Source organism: Lonchura striata, chromosome 30 (genome assembly GCF_046129695.1).
Source record: "Lonchura striata isolate bLonStr1 chromosome 30, bLonStr1.mat, whole genome shotgun sequence".
Lineage (NCBI taxonomy): Eukaryota > Metazoa > Chordata > Aves > Passeriformes > Estrildidae > Lonchura > Lonchura striata.
The window spans coordinates 5,078,848-5,097,325 of NC_134632.1; the positions used below are offsets into that span (position 1 = coordinate 5,078,848).

Here is an 18,478-nt window from a genome sequence, read left to right on the forward strand (position 1 = left end):
AAGTAGAATTTTGGGGTTTTTAGAATGGGGTTCAGGGGGTACAAGATGCAGGGATTTGGGCGTGTCCTGACCTTCTTCTCCTTCTTCTTACCCTCCATGTCTTGCTGTGATGGTGACACTTTTCTGTTGGTTTAAGGTAGAGACACACTGTCTAATATAAATGATAGATATTGGCACATTATTGTAAACATACTATACGTAATTTATGCTATAAAATGTAAATGCTTCCCAAGGTGACACGTAGAATGCCATGGCCTCCTTGCTAGGCAGAGCGCAGGTCAGAGAAAGAACGTTCTAGATAAGGGAAAATAAACATCCTTGAGAAGCTGATCCTGCACATCCAGACTCCTCCTTTGGCTGCAGGGCTGGGAAATGAGGATTTTCACACTCTGGGGGTCCCCCAGCCCCGCAGACCCTGAGACAAGGGGAGCCCCGAGAGGGAGAGATCCCACAGGGAGCAGTGAGAGCCTGCACACACAACTTCCCTGCTCAGCGGCTTCCAGCTCCTAAAAACTTGTTCCATGGCAAAGCAAGACAAGGAGAGGGCAGGCTAGAAATGAATCCGTTTGAGTGACTGAACATGACACGATCTGGATGGGTGGGACCACAGCAGTTTGAGGTCTTTTTCAGCAACGTTTCCATCCCAAGCAGCCAGCCTGGCTGCTCACGAACAGCCAGCGGCGAGAGGCATCACCCAGCAAGGAGAATCTGCCCTTCAAACATGATCTGAACATGCCAGACTGGCCATGAGCTGCCGTCCCCGGGTCTGTGTCCTGTCCCCGGGCTGGGGACAGCCTGGGGCTGCAGGGTTGGGCAGAGCTCAGCAGTGCAGACACCGAGCAGCCAGAGGAACCCGAGGAACCCGCTCCCTGTGAGGCTTAGCTGGGATTCTGGGGAGGAATCCTTGGCTCCAAGAGCAGGGAGAGGCTGGCAGAGGTTGCCAGCTGTGGCTGCCACATCCCTGAAGTTCCAAGGCCAGGTTTGGAGCAACCTGGGATGGTGGAAGGAGTCCCTGCCCATGGCAGGGGGTGGCACTGGATGAGCTTTAAGATCCCTTCCAACCCAAACCATCCCTGTGGAGGAGGCCAAACACCTGGGGAGTTAAACACCAGCAGAATGGGTGATTTTAACTCTGATCCTTAATACCATTTGATCATTAATTTTCTCTCTCTTTCTTTCTTTTTTTTTTTTTTTTTTTTTTTCCTGAAGAGTGTTTTAAAATACAGCCTCAGAAGCAATCTGCAGCTATTAGTAACGCAAGGTGAAAGAGAGAGTAAATTCAGGGACACAATATAAACCCAAGCAGCTGAAAGGCCTCAATTAGGCTGAAAGGAGTTATCTGGTATTTAAATAATTATTAGATTGAAGGAATAATCACAGGTCTGAGCCGATTTTTTCCCCCACTGTCATCCTAATGGAGACTATAATATTATTATTCAAATGCCCATGATTCTCATTGAGGGGGAAAGAAAAAAGGGCTCATTTAATCTCCATGTGACAGGGCTTCAGGAGGCACCATTAGTCATTTCTCTCATTTCAGCTGTCACTCACTCATGGGCACCACAGTTTGTCATTAGCGGCATTTTGTGCAGACCCAAAAAAAAAAAAAAAACCAACAAAACAAAACAAAACAAAAAAACACCAAGAAAAAAAAAAAAAGGAAAATTAAAGCCAAAACAACAAGAGAATCTCCTGTGGCAAATGACGGCTCAAAGGCACAGTTCTGATGTCACCAGTGTGGCAGCTGTGTTTGCCTGGTGGTGGCCGGGCCTTTTCTCTGCTGAGCAGTGATTTACCCTCAGCACTGCCCCTGCCCCCTCAGCTCCTCTTTCCTGGGGTATTTCACCCCTCTGGATGTTCCCGGCACCCCCAGGACACAGCAAAGCTCCCCAGTGCCTCAGTGACCCCACATCCCCACCCATCCCCTCACCCCCACGCTCCCAGCCCCACAGGCTTTTCCCTGCCTGTCCTTTTTCTGTCCCTGTGCCTCCCCCTGCCCAGAGGCCACCAGGGTCCCCAGGCGCCCGCAGGGGGAGCAGATTGGGCCATAAATCCCACTCTGGCTTTGTGGGGGCTGAACAGACCCTCGTGAGGAATGGCAGGGCCAGGAGGGGCAGAGGGGCTGGGATTGCTCTGGAAGGAACCTGGGGCTGGGTTCTGCCCTTTTTGCTGTTCAGAGCCCCATAAGATTCATGGCCGGGAGTGGGGACAGCAGCACTGCCCTCCCTGTGGGCCACCAGGCTGTCACAGCCCCCCAGAACTGCCCAAAATGTCACCAGGCTGTCACAGCCCCCCCAGCACTGCCCTCCCTGTGGGCCACCAGGCTGTCACAGCCCCCCAGCACTGCCCAAAATGTCACCAGGCTGTCACAGCCCCCCAGCACTGCCCAAAATGTCACCAGGCTGTCATAGCCCCCCCCAGCACTGCCCAAAGGGTCACCAGGCTGTCACAGCCCCCCAGCACTGCCCAAAGGGTCACCAGGAGGACAGGCTGCAGGTGATGACCCCAAAGGCAGAACCATCCCTCTGGAAGAACCTCAGCCTTGCAGCAGCCTGAGCTTTTCCCCTCCCGCTGGCTCCATTTGGGATCTGGGAATGAGGGAAAAGCCCCGGGTTTGGCCATTTTGGGAGCACAGCTGCTGGAGCCTCGCCCCTCAGCAGCACAGTGGGAATTTTCCTGTGGAACCTTCCCCAGCACTGGAGCTGCTGCAGTGGTTGATCCCCTTGAAGGATGACATTCAGCATACATTTGTCAGCTATGAAGGAAGACCTCACAGTAATTAATAGGGTTTGGATTTAATTAGACAAAAAGCCACACCACCCACAAGCCTGAGCCCAGGGCAGTTACTCGGTGTGGAGAGCTGGAATTCTGTTACTTGATGTGGAGAATTGGAATTCTGTTACTTGATGTGGAGAACTGGAATTCTGTAACCCAGAGGCATGAGGATGGCTGCCACCACCTCTCCTTGGCCTTTTTTATTTGATATTTTCACTCCAACAACAATAAGAACAAGCTGTAAATCACCAGTGAGGAACCTGGAGCCAGCTCCAAGGTTTCTCCAGAGGTTTCCCAACAGGGATGACAAATAACAAGCTTTTCCTAAGACACAGCCTGAACCCTTTGGGTTTTGGAGCAAAATCCACCTTTCTGACAGCCCTGGGCTGCCTGTCCCTGCTCTGTGCTGGCAGCCAGGGCGGGACCCGTGCCAGGACCCGTGCCAGGACCTGTGCCAGGAGCCGTGCCAGGACCCGTGCCAGGACCCGTGCCAGGAGCTGTGCCAGGGGCTGTGCCAAGACCTGTGCCAGGGGCTCTATCCCCCTTCCCGGAGCTGCTCGTTCCCAGGGCTGGCATTCCACAGCCTCGGCAGCGTTCTGAGAAAGAGTTAAGAGGGCAAAGCACAGCATTGTGATTATTGCTTCCTCCAGGCCTGGGACAAGGAAGAGGAGGGGAAGAACAGAGCCCAGCCACGAAAAGGCATTTCCCTGATAACAAACAACATCACAGGAATTCTGCACAAAATTTGTCCAGAGCCCAGCTGTTTGTTTATCCAGCACACACTGTGCAAAGCTCTGCCCTCCACCTCCCTCCTGTGCACACACATCCCGACAGGTCCAGAGGAGCAGGAGCCCCAGGAGGTGCCAGCTTTGGAGCTGCAGTTTTTGGGAGGACACGGCACTTCAGGTGCCACCCCTGGCGCTGTCCCACGTTTGTCACAGGCCAGGACAAGCCGTGCTCCTCTGTCCCCATCCCCGGGGAGATCCAAAGCAGCAGCACAGCTGTGGCTGCCCCCCAGCTGTGCCTCACAGCTGGAGACATTTAACCCAGCACCCCCACGGGAAGGTCCCTAAGCCACCCTGGCACAGGAATGGGACACCTTGAAATGCGGATGAAAAATTAAACTTTATAATTAATTAAGTTAAAATTAATTATCTTTTAGTGTGGAAATTTGCATTCTTTTTCCGTAGCTGGGGTAGTTTGGCTAGGGCTGCAGTTAGCAGAGTAAACAGCACATTTAGCAAGCTCAAAGTGGCACATTTCACCTCAATCCAAATGGATTTCTACCCTGTTAAATTTTCACTCTGTCTCAACCTCCTCGGCCAGCTGTGCAATGGCTCAGAGATGAGCTGGCTGGGGAGGGGAGCGGGCAGGGGGGTCCCACTGCCCGGGCAGTGCCCGGGGACAGCTCGGGGCTGGGCACAGCCTGAGAGCAGACAGACCCTGCCTCTCCGGGCTGCCTCTGAGTCTGACACCATGGGGAAATTCAACACTTGAGAAGCTTCAAAGCTGCTTCGGCCAAGTTTTTGGGAGGCTGGGGCTCCGCCAAACCTGTGTAAACAGGTCAGTGGCTGTGGGTGATGTTGAAAGAGCTGGAGTTGGACGGAGAGCTGCGAGTGCCTGGCAGCCTCCTGCTCAGGGCCCAGCTGCTGCAGCCATCACTGCTGTGCTGTTCCTCTAAAGAGTCCTCAAGGAGCCCCGAAACACAATCCACAACCCCTGCAGGCAATCTGGGTCAGCTTTACGTGCCTCAGAAAGTGCTTTTTCTCGTTTCCTACCTGAGCCCTGATGGACTGAGCTTTATCCACCTCCCCACCTGAGCATTGCTTGATTATTCATGGGCTTTATTCCCAACAAAATGGAATTTAATGGCTGCTGACCTCAGGTGCAAGCAGATTAAACGATGAAATGATTTGCCCAAGGCTAAGCAAAAGGTCCCAGTGGCAAGGCAGGGAGTTTTATCTCCTGAGCCTCAGCCCAGCCCCGTGTCCCCAGGTGACGTCCAGCTGCAGTTTATTGCAGGAGAATATTGCAGAACAGCACGAGGGAGGATCAGAGAGCAGCCCCCGACCTGCAGGAGGAAAATGAGCAGCAGCTCCTCCTGGCCTCACTCCAAGGTGAGTGAAGAGCCCCAGCTTCAAGTGAAATGGGTCCCCAGGCACTCCATTAGCCAGAGATCCTGCAGATCCTGCAGGTCCTCACCAAGCCTGGCTTATCTCCCGGGATCTCACCAAGCCGGGTTTATCTCCTGGGATCAGCATCGAGCTGGGTTTATATCCCAGGATCAGCACCAAGGTGGGTTTATCTCCCAAAATCAGCACCCCAAAGCCTGGAGCCACCTCCCCTGCATGCCACCAGCAGCTGAACATCATCTCCTCTCCCAGAGTGTTGGGACATCAATGTCTGCTTGAGAAAGTGGCTCCTTCACACTCGTGTGCTCCCTGCTCCTCTGCCCTGCTTTTCAATTTCAGAGCTCTGGCAGATCTCTGATTAATTCAAGCCTGTTTAATAACCCTTCTGTTTAGATGAAACGAGCTGTCTTGTTTTCTTTATTTTCAACACTAACTCTCGTCTCTTTGCTAAGGATCTCTGTCATTTAAAACCTCTCTCTCTCCAGCCAAGCTGGTTCTGGGATGGAGAAAGCAGCTGCTGGCGTCCACATCTGACATCAGCCAGAAGCTCTGAGGCTAAAGAGGGGCTGGAAACCTTGATGGATGAGATATCCCAAAAGCCTGAGCACAATCAGGAGCTCTGCCAACCCCTGTGTGGCTCAGGGCAGGGCACAGACAGCGGCACTGGGGGACAATGGGGGTGACAGGAGGGGAGACTCGGGAGCTGCAGCACCCACCCAGGGAGGGTCACCGTGTTTCTGCCTGTGGGGGTGGAAAAAATCCCATAAAAGCCCCTGGAAGCTGCTGCTCTGCTGGGGCTGTGTCCCACACTGTGCCCCTGGCGTGGCAATCGATCGGCCACGGGCTGCTCCAGCTGCTCCAGCTGCTCCCAGCCTGGCAGGGCACCCAGCCTCTCCCTGCTGCCACCTTCCCTGTCATCTGCTCTGCTGTGCCATCCTCACCCCACGGGTCCCGAGGCTCCGTGCCACTGCCCAGCCCGGCAGGAGCAGCGGGCACACCGGGAATCCCCTCCCTGCAGCTCCCAGCTGCACTGGAGAGAAACTGAGTCACGTCCTCCAGCTCCAGCCTGTCAGATGGGCTCCAGCCATGCCCAGAAAACCAGAAATCCTTCAGGGATGTGTGAGGCTGTGTCGGAATCTGAGGTATTGATGATTCTGAGATGTAGAAAGTCTCTGTCTGTCAGCCCCGCTGCCAAAGCAGAAGCCATAATTGGTCTGTGCTGGTTTCCAGGTTGTTTATTCTGTTTATCTCTCACATGTTCTGCTGCCCTGCCCAGCTCTGTCCTGCAGGGCAGCGTGTGGGGCTCTGCCCTCAGTGGGATGTGACAAACATTAAATACCAGAAACTCCCTGGGCTGCATTTACAAGAACATGCCAATATCTGTCACCTGCGTTGGACAGTGTGTCCCCAGCCTGAACCAACAGAAAAATGCCAACACCACAGTGAGACATGGAGGGCATGAAGAAGGAGAAAAAGGACAAGGCACACCCAATTTCCTCCATCTTGTCCCCTTTGGACCCCTCATCTAGAATCCTAAAATTTTACTTTTGCACCTGTGCCACACTTAATTATTACTGATATCAAACACTCAGAGCTGGTAATTGATCCTGTAAGATTGAAAACTCTTTTCCATGGACAGGGATCACAGCCAGTGTCTCTGGGGGCTCTGTCCAGAGGGTTCCTGACCCCTGCCAGGGTCCCAGACCTGCCAGGGCAGCCAGAGGGAAGCCCTGGACTCCCACAGGGTCACATCTCTCAGGGTGCTGCCAGCCCCTCGCACCCCTGCATTCAGCCCTGCTCAGGGAGGGGTCCCAGCCCGGCCCCAGCCCCATCCCAGCTGTGCCCAAATCCCAGGGCGCTGCTTTGGACGGGGATCAGAGCCACCCTGTCACCCCTGAGCGGGCACATCCCCAAGGTGGGTCAAGAAATGGCAGGAAAATTCCATCAAATGCCCAGAAGATCCCACGGGGAGAGAAGCCACGGCTGGATTTGGGGCAGGGCTCCCTTGGCAGGCCCGAGGACGCATCACAAAAAGGAGTTTCCTCCAAAAACACAACAAACAACTCGTGAGGGCTGGGGCAGTGCTCTCAGCTGGTTCAGCTTTACAAATCCCCCTTTGCAACCACAGGCTGCTCCCCCAGATCCCCAAAACGTTCCCACGGAGCTCGAGGACTGGGGGGCAAAGCCAGAACTCAGCAACGGGAGCTGTCTCTGGCCCAAAACCTGTGGAACTTCCACCAAAACAACCCAGCCGAGACGCTTGGCCAAAAAGAACCTCCCAGACCTGAGGAAAGCTGGTGATTTTGGGAAATCCAGGAGCACTTGAGCGCTGCTGCCTTTGTGTTTTTTGAAGCCAGAAGCAAAGACCAACTGCGTTACATTGAGGATCACAGGACTTTTAACCAAATGATCCCACACAGATGGGAACAAACGCAGTGACAAGGAAATTAATGTGATATTCCCCTCAGTAACACGATGGCTAAAGCAGATAATCTGCCCAAGTGTCATGTTTATAATGGGAATTTGCAGAGAATGGAGCAGGAATTCACAGGGATGAACAAATGAGCCAATATTCTGCTTCTTCTCACGTTAAAATTTTGCAGTTTGGGATAAAAATAATGGGTTTTTTTAAATCTTGGGAGGACAAGGAAATTAGGCCAAAATAGTTTGGTTTCCAATAGAAATCTGCAGCTCAGAGGGGGTGGGAGCAGGTTCTGCTGGGGCAGGTGAGCTGCCCAGAGCCCCGTGCCAGCAGGAATCACCCCCGGGGACACCATTCCTTGATTAAAAGTCAATTAAATCTCAGCTCAGTGACAGCGCTGACACAGAGCTCACTGGGGCAAGGCAGTGAATGGTTCAAATCCAACACATCCAGAATTCACTCCCAGATATGAAAAACCCCTCTGAAAGTCACTGCAGCTCCACCCACCCTGTCCCTCCTGAGCTCCAACCTCCCCGTCACCCAACACCCTGGGCTGGGCTAATTTTTATAGATACTTTTTAAATATATTTTTAATATATCTATATTTTTATATATATATCTATATCTATCTATTGATATCTCTATCAATATTGATATCAATATTGACATATATAGGTATAGATATAGATATAGATACAGATATAGATATAGATATAGATATAGATATAGATATAGATATAGATATATAGATATGGATATGGATAGATGTAAATATAGATATAGATAGATAAAGGTAAATATATATTTATTTATATTATAATTAATATTTTTATAGTTAGTTTATATTTTATAGTTTATATTTTGTTTGATATATTTATATGTATATATTTTTATCTTATATATGTTATATATTTATATTTTAAATTTTTGTGTGCTTTATTTTTGTTTTTGTTTTTCTTTTTGGGGTTTTTTTGTGTGTTTTAACCAAGTTATACAACACCCTTGGAAGTGCTCACAAGAGCCTCTGCTTTTATTTCTCTCCGGGAGTTTGTTCTGGCACTGCTGAGCTGAGCCCAGCACAAACCGTGGCCGCCTCGACTCCGGGGAATTCATCTGGTGGAGCCAAAGGGGCTGGCTTGTTCCTGTCCCACAGACTTGTCCCTGCACACAGACTTTGTCCCTGCACACAGACCTTGTCCCTGCACACAGACCTTGTCCCTGCACACAGAACTTGTCCCTGTCCCACAGACCTTGTCCCTGCACACAGACCTTGTCCTGTCCCACAGAACTTGTCCCTGCACACAGACCTTGTCCCTGTCCCACAGAACTTGTCCCTGCACACAGACCTTGTCCCTGTCCCACAGAACTTGTCCCTGTCCCACAGAACTTGTCCCTGCACACAGACTTTGTCCCTGCACACAGAACTTGTCCCTGCACACAGAACTTGTCCTGTCCCACAGACTTGACCCTGCACACAGACCTTGTCCCTGCACACAGAACTTGTCCTGTCCCACAGACTTGACCCTGCACACAGACCTTGTCTCTGCACACAGAACTTGTCCCTGCACACAGACCTTGTCCCTGCACACAGAACTTGTCCTGTCCCACAGACCTTGTCCCTGCACACAGACCTTGTCCCTGCACACAGAACTTGTCCCTGCACACAGACCTTGTCCTGTCCCACAGACCTTGTCCCTGCACACAGACCTTGTCCCTGCACACAGACCTTGTCCCTGCACACAGAACTTGTCCTGTCCCACAGACTTGACCCTGCACACAGACCTTGTCCCTGCACACAGAACTTGTCCTGTCCCACAGACTTGTCCCTGCACACAGACTTTGTCCCTGCACACAGACCTTGTCCTGGCACCAGTTCCTGCCCTGAAAAGCAGAGTTACAGACGCCCTTGCAGCAGCCCCTCATTGTGGCCAGGGACAAGCCCGGGGCTGCTGCCTCTGTCCCCGAGCTCGGCGAGTTTGGCCCCAGCTCCTTGGTTGCTGTGAGATTTTTAAAGACAGCCTGGACCTGCCAGCCTTCGAACACAATTCCTGCTCCAGGAGGCTCCTCAGCTGCCAGTGCAGCCAAACACTCCAGGAGAGGGCTGCTCCTCCCTGGGATTGACTCCTTGAGAGCTGCAGGGGAACTTCACAGCTGGGAGAGGAAGAAGCTGCAGTGCCCCTTGCTCTGCCTCAGCATCTCCCAGCCAAGCACATCCTTTTTCCAGCCGGCCCCCCAGCTCCAGTCTCACAAGGAATGCTAAATTCACTCAGAAATCCAGAGGGGCAGACAGCAAAAGTCAGGGGTTTTGGAAGGTTTAAGGCAAACACAAGAGCCTTCCTCCCTCCCTCCAAGGTGGACTTTGAAAAGCTCTTAGTGCCAGTTTGCTTACTCTGGGTTTATAGTAGAATTACAGAATGTTTTGGGTTGGAAGGGAACCTTAAATCTCATCCAGTTCCAACCCCTGCCACTGTCCCAGGTTACTCCAAGCCCTGTCCTGCCTGGCCTGTCCAGGGCAGGGATCTTTAAGGTCCTTTCCAACCCAGACCCTTCCAGGTCTATGTTTTAACTTCAGAGCAGATTTCAGACCTGTGAAATGGCATATTTGAAGCACAAGAATAATCGAGGCACTTAGGAAACCTCCAGGCGCGCTCCCTTTTCCTCCCCACCTCTTCACACTTCCATTAACATCAAAAGGAAATTCGCAGGCTATTTTTTTTTTTTGTTGTTGTTGTTCAGATAACATTCCAGGAGGTGACATAAGCCAGCAAAGACAGGAAATATGATCATGAGGGCAGAGCTCCATCCTCTGCTCCTGTCACTGCGACTTTTTGGGGACTTGGCAAATGACTGAGTAGAGGAGACAGCCGGCGTGTTTTATGGAGTTGAACTGTAACATCCCTGTTCCGCAGCCAACTCCCCGTTCCTCTGCTCTGACACCAATAAATCTGCCCAGCCACGGGGAACAAAGCTCTTCACACGAGCTGGCCACACGTGAACCCCTCATATTTGGCTACCTGGGCAAGCACAGAGCCTCTGGGCTTTGCTGTGTGTAAATGTTTCCCAAAAAATGGGAAACTCTGCATTTCAGAAGCATCCCCTGGGGGGCTGAACCCTGCCACCAGCACACATTCACCACAGCTTCCCCAGCTGCCAGCTCCCAGAATCTCAGCCTCCCATTCCGAGGGGGAAGTGGCCACTTTGGGCTGGAAGGAAAACCCCGCCAAGGCAAACCCCGAGAGCCCAGAAATCGCCAGGCAAATCCCAACAACCCAAAGCCTCCTTCCAAGCGCTGTCCAGGAATAACCTCAAAAGCTCGGAGCACAAACTCACTTTTCGGAAGCTCATTCCCAGGTGAACAAACCAAAGCAGGGAGATTCAGGAACACCTGGAAAACACCTCCAGATTTCTGCCCTTCTCTCGCCAGCCGCCCGGCGCCCTCCGGCAGGGCCAGCGCACACGAGGGATGGCCGAGGGCTCCAGCCGATGGCAGAACTGCCACGGAGGAGGAACTGCACATAAATCTCCCTGCAGGAATCTGTTCCCAGGCTGGCCCAGCCTGGAAATGACAGGAGGAACTTCTTCCACGCTGAGTCAGGGAGTGACGGCGGTGGCCGCGCTTCCTCCGGGCCCGCGTCAGGAGCCGGCGCTGCCCCACGGCTTTCCTGTTCTCCTGCGCCTTCCCCAGGCAGGGAAATGAGCTCCAGAGCCTGGCACTGCAGGGGTTAAACTGCGGGTGTGCAAACGCTGCCAGAGCCACACAGGAGCTGAGGAGAATGAGCAGTTTGGTTCCACCTGCACGCAGCAGGAGCGGCCTCGCCAAGGACGCTCGCTCTCCCAGCCGCCGTCCCTTCAGCAGGAAAATGGGATTGGATTTGCCTGTGCGTCCCAAGGGCTGCCCCACACACAGCCCAGCGTTCCCACCACTGATCCCCATGCAGGAGCCAAGCCCAGGGCAGCTGGAGCTGCTGGTCCAGGCTGGAGAGCCCTGCCAGGTCACAGAGAGGGGCAGAGGCTGGAGCCGCACTCAGCTCTGCCTACCTGTGCCCCCTGTGCGAACACAAAGGGACTGTTCCTGCTGTGGGCCCCCACAGAGGCTCCTGCCAGGATCTGCCCAGGACCTGGCTGGACTGGGACCCAGGGATGTCCCACAGTGGCTGTCACACTCACAGGCAGAGCTCAGGGTGACCCAACAGCCACTGACCGCAGCCAGGCCGGACCCTGCCCTTCCTGTCCAGCTCCAGCCATGGGACACAGGGCTCGTGTTCCACCCTGGAGCCCCCAAAACCCCCTGAACCCCCTGCTCCCGGCACAGCCCCGGGGAGGCAGCAGCAGCAGCGGGAGGAGGAGAGGTGAGAGGTCAGGGCAATATTTACTCAGACGTCACCTTTCACTTTTATGAAGTGGGGAAACGGCGCTGGAGCAGGAAAAGGGCTGCGAGGGACGTTCCCTCCTGGGAAGCTGCTGTCACAGCAAACACAGCACGCAGCTGGCTCCGGAGAGCCAAAGCCTGGCTGGGACGGGACCCTCCAGCCCCCCACGGGGCTGGGCACGGCTCCAACAGGCTCCACCTGGGAGTGGATGGACAGCAGGAGCTCTGCAGAGCCTCTCCTGGGCACGGTGGGGTCATCCCTGGGCACCGAGGGTGTTGGGAACAGGGCAGAGCAAGCACGGGAGCAGCTGGGTGGCAGAACTTGCACAGGGAAGAACTGAGCTCTTGGAAGAGCTGAGTGTGCCCCTGGCACGGAGCTGGTCAGGGGCAGGGCTGCTCCCAGGGCAGTGCCCGGCAAGGAGGGGCAGCAGCGGCTGCCAGCCGGGCACAGCAGAGCCCTGCCAGGGCTCTCCCGGGCTCACCCTCCCCGTGCCTCCCGAGATCATCTGGACTTTTTTATATCGTGGCTCTGCCGCCCTTTATCTCCAGCTCTGAACGCAATTTTAGCCCAGGCAAAGCTGGATTAAATTTTCATAGTAGGATACATTTATCTCGCTTTTCACTCCCTCCTTCCCTCCCAGGACCATTTCAGCCGAACAGAAGCTGCGATTACGGGGAGAAAGATGAGATGGGCGCTCTCTGATAAGGAGGGGAGGGCTCCTCTTTCCCACACCCCATCCCTGCAGCATCCCGGTGGATCGCAATTCCCGGTGCAGCCCGGCAGGGAGAGGCGGCATCAGCTCCATCCAGCGCGGGCACGTGTTGCTCTCGTGTGCCCGGGGAAGTGTCGCTTCCTCGGCAAAGCCTCGCCCCGCCGGGCAGAGGAGCCGCGGGCACGGAGCGGGGCCAGCGGCCTGGATGGGCCGGGGATGTGTGAGAAGCCCCGAGCCCCCCGGGCTCCCTCTCCGTGCTGCGTTCAGCGAAGCCTCGGGGGCTCCCCAGCCCCGCGCCCGCCGGAGGCGGCGGCTCAGCGCAGCTGCGCTCCCGGCTGGGCTCGCGTTCGGATTTTAGCTGGATCCAGAGCATCCCCTCTAGTGGGATGAGGAGGAATTTCAAGGCCACATCCCACCCCCAGTTCCACCCCCGGGTGGGTGCTGGGCTCAGCAGCTCCTCTGCCCCTTTTGCCATGTTTCCCACTGGAGGTGCAGCCCAAACGGGGCTGAAATGCGGATGCCGGGGCGGGGGGACAACCGGAGAAAAGAGAAGCGCTGCACTGCATCAGGATGAATGCCTTCGCGGCCGCAAAAGGAGAGGATTTCCACCAGCAGAACACCTTTGGCGATGCGGGGCCGCCTGTCCCGCGTGTGCCAGCGGCACTCGGAGCTGCGGGAGGTGGCAGGGCCACCCTGTGCCACAGCAGCACGGGGGACACAGCCCGGGGCTGCCCGGCGCGGGCCCTGGCGGCACCAGCCCGCAGTAAATCCATTTATTCTCGCTGCAGAAGCGGCTCTGGGCTCGGGCTCTGCCCTCCGCTCCCGCTCGGCTCCGGGCCCGCTCCCGGCTGAGGAGCTCCCGGGGATGCTCCGGTGCCACCGACACTTCAGCTCCTTCAGCCGCCGCCCCGGAGAGTTGGGAGCCCCTTTCCCCCTTGGTCCCCCTGCCCTCCCCTTTGCTGTTGTGGCGGTGGCCTCCCAGCCAAGCTGGTTAAGAGATTAACACTCTAAAAACCACATTTACTCTAATTAGCCATGAAATCTTTGTAACTAAGTGAAAAAATGTTTCCCTTGAGGGATTTTTGTCCATTCATCACTGTTTGAATTGCCGGGGAGGGGGGTGGGGAAGAGAAAAGAGGGGGGGACGAGAGAAAAAACCCTCAGATCTAATGAATTAATAGCAGAGTGCCCCGAGGGAGCAGCGGCTTCTCCACAACACGGGCACCTCAAAGGGGGCTTTTCACAGCTCGCCGAAGGGACGCTGCTGAATTATTTCGAGTTAACAGACTGTAACAGCTCTGCTCCCGTTCGAGCCGGGCAGCTCGGCCAGCGCTCCTCCCTTCCCTTCCCTTCCCTGCCAGGGGGACGGACAGACGGACGCCGTGCCCGGCCAGCCGGGTGCCCCTGCCCTGCAGACAGCGAGCGGGGCACGGGGCACTGCTGGCAGCACCCCCAGTGCCCCCCGTTCCTGTTGTACCGGGAAAAACATTTCGGAGTTAGGTGGGAGGGGAGGCAGAGAATCTTGCCACAACTTAGGCCCATAAATATTTCATATCGCTGGAAGAAGAACGATTATATTCCTGCCAGCACTTTTCTTGTGTATTTTAAATGTGTCACCGCCTTCTACTTTCTCCCCCGTTTGTGTTTCTTGTAACAGGCCCATGAAATAAAGATTAGCTGAATAATCAAGAGTGTTTAGAAATGTGAAGGGGCCTGTCTCAGGAGCACCGCATGCTCAGGTTCATCTTTTTCCAGGTTTTTCCCCCGCTCTTTTCAAGGATGCCAAAGGCAGGTGGGGGAGCGCGGGGACGGGCAGAGCGGCGAGCACGCACTGCCCCGTCAGAAATGACAGGCTCAGCGCCGTGAGGAGCAGCGGGGCACTCTCCCCCATTACATATTTATCCTTCAGGCTGCAGAGGGGCCAATTAAAACAGCTTGATCGCCGCCGTGTTGGAGCCGCCGCGGATGTGCTGGGAGAGGCGGGATGAGAGGGGCAGGTGCGCACGTCGCTGTTGGGATGTGCTGCGGTCCCTTCTCCGAGAGCCACGAACCAGCCTCGGTGGGCACAGGTGTCCCTGCACCCCAGGATCATCCCTCGGGGAGCAGAGGTGTCCCTGCACCCCCAGGATCACCTATCAGTGAGCAGAGGTGCCCCTGCACCCCAGGATCTCGAGCAGAGGTGTCCCTGCACCCCAGGATCACCCATCAGTGAGCAGAGGTGTCCCTGCACCTCAGGATCATCCCTCGGGGAGCAGAGGTGCCCCTGCACCTCAGGATCTCGAGCAGAGGTGCCCCTGCACCCCCAGGATCACCCATCAGTGAGCAGAGGTGTCCCTGCACCCCAGGATCACCCATCAGTGAGCAGAGGTGCCCCTGCACCCCAGGATCACCCATCAGTGGGCAGAGGTGCCCTTGCACCTCAGGATCATCCATCAGTGAGCAGAGGTGTCCCTGCACCCCAGGATCATGAGCAGAGGTGCCCCTGCACCCCAGGATCATGAGCAGAGGTGCCCCTGCACCTCAGGATCATCCATCAGTGGGCAGAGGTGCCCCTGCACCCCAGGATCACCCATCAGTGAGCAGAGGTGTCCCTGCACCCCAGGATCACCCATCAGTGAGCAGAGGTGTCCCTGCACCCCCAGGATCACCTATCAGTGAGCAGAGGTGTCCCTGCACCCCAGGATCACCCATCAGTGAGCAGAGGTGTCCCTGCACCTCAGGATCATCCTTCGGGGAGCAGAGGTGTTCCTGCACCCCAGGATCACGAGCAGAGTTGTCCCTGCACCCCCAGGATCACCCACCAGTGGGCAGAGGTGCTCCCGCACCCCCAGGATCACCTATCAGTGGGCAGAGGTGCCCCTGCACCCCAGGATCATGAGCAGAGGTGCCCCTGCACCCCAGGATCACCCATCAGTGGGCAGAGGTGCCCCTGCACCCCAGCAGAGCGTCACGCTGGCACCCAGCAGCCAGCCCAGCTTCCCACCTTCAGCTGCTCACCACTCACGCAGTTTCTAAATTCCGGCTTTGCTTTCTCTCCCGGTTCAGCTCCTCATCTCAGCTGCCCACGGCATGAGACAGTCTGCACCTACATCTGCCCTAGCTTTTGGGCAACCTTTCCCAGGCATGCTCGAGACTCCCACATTTGGCTGCACCAGGAGTTCCCTGAGTAAGTTCTGGAAAGCCTCGTGGCGGTGCCTAAATGGGAGATGTGGGGCAGAGCCTGCAAATCGCACATTTCCCTGCCACTGCAGAGGGGCTGCCGGCAAACTGCTCCAAATGTCATCTCCATTTAGCTGCTTCGCGGGCCAATTTGTCACGTCCTAACGCAATTTGCTGAGGAGAGTTAAAGAGCGCGGGGCAGGAGCAGCCGGCCCTCCCCTCTCCGGTCCCGCGGGCAGAACGTGCCTCAGTTTCCCTCCCGCAGCCCGCCGGAGTTCTCAGCGCAGGGAGCTCAGGGTTAACCGAGGAACGAGGCAGAGCTGCTCCCATCCGCGGTGGGTTCTGTGCAGCTCCTGTGTTACCTGATCCACCGCACCGACTCCTTCTGAGCCGGGAGGGGGAACCTCCACAATTAATTGCATCAAACGGCACCATAAAGACAGAGAGGAGTAAATTGGGTTGCTTTATCTTCTTGCCACAAGCGCTGGGGATGCGGTGGGAGAGTCGGCAGGGATGGCTGCCTTGCCTGATAAGGCTTTGCACAAGTGACACCGTTGGGTCACGTCCCCCGCTGCTCGCACCGAGATTCTCGAGTCAGAGCTGCTTTATCTGGTCCCCGGCACCACCCCAGAATCCCACCTTTGAGCTCCGAGGGTCCTCAAAGTGACAACAAATGGCACAAGGACGGCAATAAAGACCAAAAAAAAGAGCCCTATTGAGTTCTAAAGGATCTAACACCTCTGTGTTAAAGGTAAAAAGCCAAACATCTGTTCCGAGGCTGGCACAGATTCTTGCGAGGCATCTGTCCCTCAGCTGTAAGTAGGTCATCTCATTTCACTTTAGTCACCGTTATCAATGAAGCCATCCAGAGCAGGGGGACAGGACCACGTCCCCAGCTCAGCCCAGGTCTGCCAAGCACCTCGAAGCCACCAGTGAAGCATCAAGTGCCCAGCAAAGAGCAGGAGCAGCCTCCGAGCAGTGGTTTCACATCATGGCACTCTGAGAACTTCGCGTTCCCTCACCTCCAAGCCTCAGCTGCTGCTCACGGACGCACAGGGGATCTTTTCCCTCTGCCACTTACTATTCACCTCGCTTAAAATTAACCTATTGACTTTCTGATACCCCTTAGAACACAGATTAATTGAACATCACTCACTTCACCTCCAGGAACGTGCGAGTATTGGCCGTAGCGTGAATGGAGACAAAGCCGGGAATGCGTGACCGTGCCGGGTTAAACGGAGGTCACACCGGCGAGGACGGCTCACCGGGGCAGCCCCGACACCCCCGGGAGCCCCGGGCCGCGGAGAGCGGGGCCATCACCCGGGAGCTGGGATTTCCCGAGGGAGCACAAGTGCACTCGGTATCTCTCCCCTCACCACCTTCCAAAAAGGGTCTCGCGCGGATTTAGGAAAGTTTTAGCGGGGATTTTATGTCTTTTCCCCTAAGATTCGGGGGTGTTTTCCAAAAAAGTGGCTCCTTGCTAACAGGAACTTTTTATGGGGGTGAATTTATCCCGCTGCGTTGGCTCCAGACCGCGACTGAGCGGTACCGAGCGGCCGCAGAATTAACGAGGAGACAGCGATGTGTAACGGGAGCGCGGAGCAGCCCGGGGAGGCGGCGGGCGCTGCATTCCCTGGAACCGGAGCGGTTCCTCCATCCCTTCCCCAGGCACCGCCGGCATCTCCGCGCTGCTCCGCGGGCACGGCCGGGGCCGGAGCCGCCGGGCACCACCCCGCGCTCTGCAGCCCCGGTGCCACCCGCAGCCCCCGGTGCCACCCGCAGCCCCCGGTGCCACCCGCAGCCCCGGTGCCAGCCGGCTCGGGCAGCTGCGGGCGGCACGGCGACAGCGATCCCGCGCCTCCTCCCCGCATCCTCCGGCGGAACCCCCACCCCGGGGACCCCCGCACCCCGGCGGGCAGCAGCCCCTCGCCATCCGCCGCCACTCACCAGCCCTCGGCGCTCCGGTGCCGCCCGCCTCCCGGCTCAGGGCGGGGGGATGCCGGCGGCCCCCGGCACCATGGAAATCCGGGGCCGGGCGGCCGCCGCTGCCCGCAGCCCCTCCGGCTCCCCCGGCGCGGCGCGGCGCGGCTCGGCTCGGCTCAGCCCCGCCGGCCTCTCATCGCCTCCGCAGCCGCTGCCCGAGTGCGGCGAGCGCGGCTCGGCTGCGCTGCGCCCGCCCCGGCACCTCCCGCCGCCCGCCCGGGCGCGCTCCCGGGCGCGCTCCCGCGTTAACCCTTCCGCAGCCGGGGCGCCGGCAGCGCCGCTCGCACCCCCTGCCCACCTCACCTGCGCCGCCGTGTCCCGCGGAGCCGCGCCCGGGGAGCGGCTCGGCGCTGGAACAAAGCCCGGAGCGCCCGGGGCTGCGCGGGGCTGCGCGGCCGGCCCGGCACAGCTGCGCCCGGAGAGCCCCGCAGCTGCCCCGCAGCTGCCCCGCAGCTGCCCCGCCTCGGGGGGGCTGCAGGGACAGGAACGGAGCCGGCAGGTTCTGCCCCCGGCTCTGCCCCCCGCTCAGAGCACCCCTCGGCTCCAGTTCTGGTGGCAGGAGTGACGCCTGAGCGCTCCATTCCTCAGTTTCCCCGTCTCTGCAAGGGCTGGCAGCCTGGTTTTCTGCCAAGGGCGGGTCACCTCCAGCACAGCTAGAGGTGGGCATGTGCTGCAATGCCCCTGAAGCCACTGACCCCAACAGCTCCTGCCAAAATCTGCCAGAAGCCAACCACAGTGGCCGTGGCCAGCTGGGACAGGGAGCCCTGTGACCACCCACTGGGAGCCACAGAACCCCTCCTTGGGCTCGAGTGCTTCAGCCACGGAGCCACGACCTGGCCTTGGCTGCTGCCTCTGCACACGGAGAAACCCCTGGAAGCTGCAGGGTACCCAAAGGGAGGAGCATCTTCCAGCACCTCACACCCCT

General features: G+C 56.8%; 1 protein-coding gene across 4 annotated transcripts in view; it reads right to left on the reverse strand.

Moving 5' to 3' along the window:
* PLXNA2 (plexin A2) overlaps positions 1 to 17,639 on the reverse strand; it is a 141,755-nt gene extending 124,116 nt beyond the window's left edge. For all 4 annotated transcript variants that reach the window (XM_021536032.3, XM_021536033.3, XM_021536034.2 and 1 more), the window contains exon 1: positions 17,518 to 17,639. The gene's annotated coding sequence lies outside the window, so the exon portion shown is untranslated. The remainder of the gene's footprint in view (positions 1 to 17,517) is intronic.
* Between the last annotated feature and the right edge of the window lie 839 nt (positions 17,640 to 18,478).